Source organism: Diachasma alloeum, unplaced genomic scaffold (assembly GCF_001412515.2).
Source record: "Diachasma alloeum isolate Michigan unplaced genomic scaffold, Dall2.0 Dall_scaffold_00859, whole genome shotgun sequence".
Taxonomy (NCBI): Eukaryota; Metazoa; Arthropoda; class Insecta; order Hymenoptera; family Braconidae; genus Diachasma; species Diachasma alloeum.
In genome coordinates this window covers 77,964-82,431 of record NW_021680980.1, presented here as the reverse complement: position 1 = coordinate 82,431, position 4,468 = coordinate 77,964, and positions in this window count along the sequence as shown.

Below are 4,468 nucleotides of genomic sequence, written 5' to 3'. Positions count from 1 at the left end.
ATATATATATATATATATATATATATATATATATATATATACATATAACGAATACATTATACATTATATATATATATATATATATATATATATATATATATAATGAAATTCTATTCTATATATATATAAAATCAATTCACATAGCAGTGACGTGAACAATGAAAAAAATTGGTAAAAACCGGGAAGACTCGGCGAAAGTCTTCCCGTTCGCGGGATCATATCTTGAAAACTAATAGAGTTAGCGTTTCGGGACGGCGCTCAATCGAAGGTCAAATGAACTGTTGCCATTGGAAAAAGATTATTCATATTCGCTTACACCCCATACACTTTATCTGCGGTGCGCGTAGCGCGCCCCGTACGCTAGTATAGTAACAATTTCAATAGAATACCATTAGAAAAATTTGAATTATACATAATAGGATGAATTTGAAACATCCCTGGCGGAAATATCCCATTAAAACTTATTACCCCAAAAAAGGTAATGAGAATCAGGGGATGCCTTTGTCACCACATACTAAAATTTTCAATAGAAAACCGTTCAGAATTCTGTAGGACTTTCAATAGAACTTGTATTGAATTTTCTATACGTTTATTGCCGTTTTTATCGACATGTTCTATAAAAAATATTATGTAGAAAAAGTCTATAGAATGTCATTTTTCTATAGAATTTTTTCTGCTCTAATCTTCTAAGTTTTTTCGTTCGATTTTCTTGAAGAGAAGAACAGACAAAATGACCGAAACAACTTAGAAAATTTGCGGCAAAAAATTATATAGAAAAATGAAATTCTATTGACTTTTTCTATATAATATTTCTTATAAAATATGGCAATGAACGTATAGAAAATTCAATACAAGTTCTATGGAAATTCCGATAGAATTCTTTAAAGTATTATATTAAAAATTTTCATACGTAGGCAAGAAAGAGCCGTGATTGCAGGTGATAACGGTTGAAACAAAAGGGAATCGGGGAATTAAAATGACTAAATCTATTTCACCTTTGTTATATTGTATCTATTTCAATACTTCTTCCATTTCATGGCAGCAAAATGGCTATTTCTGAAACTTCTTGAATTCAATGGGGGAAAAATCCAAGGGGCCATTAATTTGCGAAATCACTGTGTCACTCGGAACTGAAATCGTCCAAAATTGGTTGAAATCTGATGAAATCGGTGGAATCATGAGATTTCATCGATTGCAGGCGATTTCGATTGAAATCCTTTGAAATTGCATGAAATCGGCAACCCATGACACCGGAGAAACCTGGGCTACGTGGGAAATGAGGGTTATGAGGGTCAAAAGGGAAACGAGAGCCAAGAGGGAAACTAGGGCTATGAGGTAAACCAGGNATCTCTGAACTTTTCACTGAGAAGGTATCTATACATATATTGGTGGACTAGATAAATGGCATGAAGACGGACATTTTTAAAGGAAAAAAAAAGGATAGGGTCAGTATTTTTCAAGATATTGAGGCAAAGAGTTTCACCTATAAAGTTGAATAATCAATATCTTCGAAACTAATCCTTAGATTTTCCTGAGATTCAATATCGAACTTTGCTATAATAACACTTAAAATCATACAAAATTTCAAGTTTTTTTCGCATTTATTTTTAAAGTTCTAGCGCGTATNAGCGGGAAACTAGGAAAACGAGCACCAAGTGGCAATCGAGGGCTATGAGGATTAAGAGGGAAACCAGGAAAACGAGGGTCAAACGTGAAACTAGGGTTACGAAGGAAACGAGGGTTAACCGGGAAACGAGGGCTATGAGGGCCAAGAGTGAAACGAGGGCTACGAGGGTCGAGAGGGTACTGAAGGCAGCGAGGAAAACGGGGCGTAAGAGGGCCTCATATCATTGCAAGCTATAAATATTTCTTTCCTTCCTCAATTCAATGGAAAATCTTTGCGCTTTTCTTTTTCTTATAGGATTTTTGTTCCGTTAATTAAAAAAAAAATCCCATGTACCTTCAGAACAATCCGTGAGCGTGATGCTAGCTTTTTTTCCGATTTTTCCCTCAATTCTATTCTCGTTCTCCAATGAGTGGTAAATATTTTGTACTTATTGGAAAGCTGATTGAATTTGGTATTTTCACAAGAAATGTGAATAATTAATAAAAAGGCAGAATAATGTGATCCACGGATTCGGGGTATAAAAATTATCAACACGAAATTCAAAAACTAGATTCAGGAGTTAGGGCCATGCAGCCTGGCTTGCGCGCGTGACACGAGAGGTGCAGTACAAAGCCGAAAAAGATATTGTCAATTGCTTGTGTATTAATAAATAAAATATCACTGATATTTTATTCAGTAATAAAATGTCGTGTTCGCGACGCAAGCCACCTTCCTAAATATAATCAATTTCTGAAGTGTTACAATTGTGCAGTTTTTGACGGCTGTTTCAAATGCATCGAACGAGCGGAATATTCCTGAAAATAACGAGTTCAAATTGCTTGCGTTTTTATTTCTCGTTGAAAACATTATTTTCAAATTGATTTTCGATGATAATAATTATATGAGGAATCCCTTAGGAAACCATAGCTCAAGAGAAAACAAATGGGAGTACGAATTTTTACGCCATTGATTTGATTTGTTTCGTTTTCTGTATTACAACAGCTTTATATTATTTTTCACTGTCTGAATCTCTACAAATAGTTGACAACTTCAGCGATTAACTTAGCAGCTATGGTCATTTTTATTTTTTCACCTGCAATGAGCTTTTCTCTCATGATTTTCTTCACTGCGGCAGCTTTTCGTACACGCACTTATCTCCCAGCTCTTGGTTTTCTTCCTTTCCTATAAGAAAAATCGTCGAGGTGTTGATTATTAGTTTTCTCTTAAAGGTATTAGACTTAGAACAAACATTACAACAAACAAGCAGCGCGACAAAATCCATTCAACCGAATACATATAGCTGTTCCTGTCTACGTATTTCTTTAAAGCTTTACCATTCTAAATGATAACAATGAAAATATCTCTGAACTTTTCAATGAGAAGGTATCTATACATATATTGGTGGACTAGATAACTGGCATGAAGACGGACATTTTTAAAGGAAAAAAAAGGATAGGGTCAGTATTTTTCAAGATATTGAGGCAAAGAGTTTCACCTATAACGTTAAATAATCAATATCTTCGAAACTAATCCTTAGATTTTCCTGAGATTCAATATCGAACTTTGCTCTGATAACACTTAAAATCACACAAAATTTCAAGTTTTTTTCGCATTTATTTTTAAAGTTCTAGCGCGTACAAGTAATTTTAGTGATAACCAAAATGACAAAATTCATAAAAATTCCCTAAAAAAACAAAAAACAATAAAATAAAAAAACTGAGTGCATAACAGAATGTACTTACCTATTACTACTACTTGAAGAGTTCTTTGGGAGGCGATTCAACGTTGGGAGGGGAGGACGAATAGACGGAGGCAAAGTAGTGGAGGATTGTGAGAGTCACATGAGTTTGAGGGAGACAGAGCGAAAACAAGAAATTCGCGGAATCGTTGAGCTCCGAGTCGATTTCAAAAATATCTTCAGAGATAAAAATTTCAGTCTTATGTGGCCCTTCGATCGAGCATAATCAACGACAGTTTTTAAACGTTCCTCTACAAAAAGATATTGTGCATTATGGAAATCGTAAAGAATTAATTCAAAATTAATAATGGAGAAAACGATACCACTCATCAGCAAATGTGCCTACTTCGGTTGTGGCCGAACAAAAGAAGATAATGCTAACATTCCACTTCACCGTTTCCCAAACGATCATCGATCGAAAGAGTGGATTGAAAATTCAGGTATTTTTGATAAATTTTGTCACCTCACGCTCAAATAGCGAATAATGAATTCAGCCGTTTTTCAAATAAAAAAAAAATCGTTTCCTTCCCAGTTTTTTATTAAAAATTTTTATTGTAACCATCGTGCTAGGTTACTTCCAGGAAATTGTATCTTTTCCTTGTCAATATTTTGCCTGCGATCCTGATCAAGTTCTAGTCTAGATTACTGCATTAAATACACTTCTCATGTACAATCATATACGTGTATTTTATCTGAATTAAAAAACTTTGAAGCGGTAAAAATTGTAATTTACATTCCACAAATTTTTCGCGCATTATACAGGCTATCAAGAATTGCCCAAACTGCCCACCCCTGCAAATCAAATTGCGGAATTTCGAAGACACTTGTCATTTACGGTCGGTATGTTAATCGTAATTATTCATTATTTTACACTTCAACGTGCAGTAAACTAAGTAGAGCTGCCTGCATATAATCGGCCGGCTACTGCACACTGAAATATAAAATAACATGCGCAGCTCGTGCGCAATATACTATTGAACAGTCTAACAATATTCACTTTGGATAGTGACGCCGTGAGATGAGACGAGACGAGACAACGGAGTTTTTTATCTCGAATCAAAAAATGAGAGGACTGAATTCTCTCGTCTCGCTGAAAATTGAGAGAATCTCTCGTCTTGTCATGC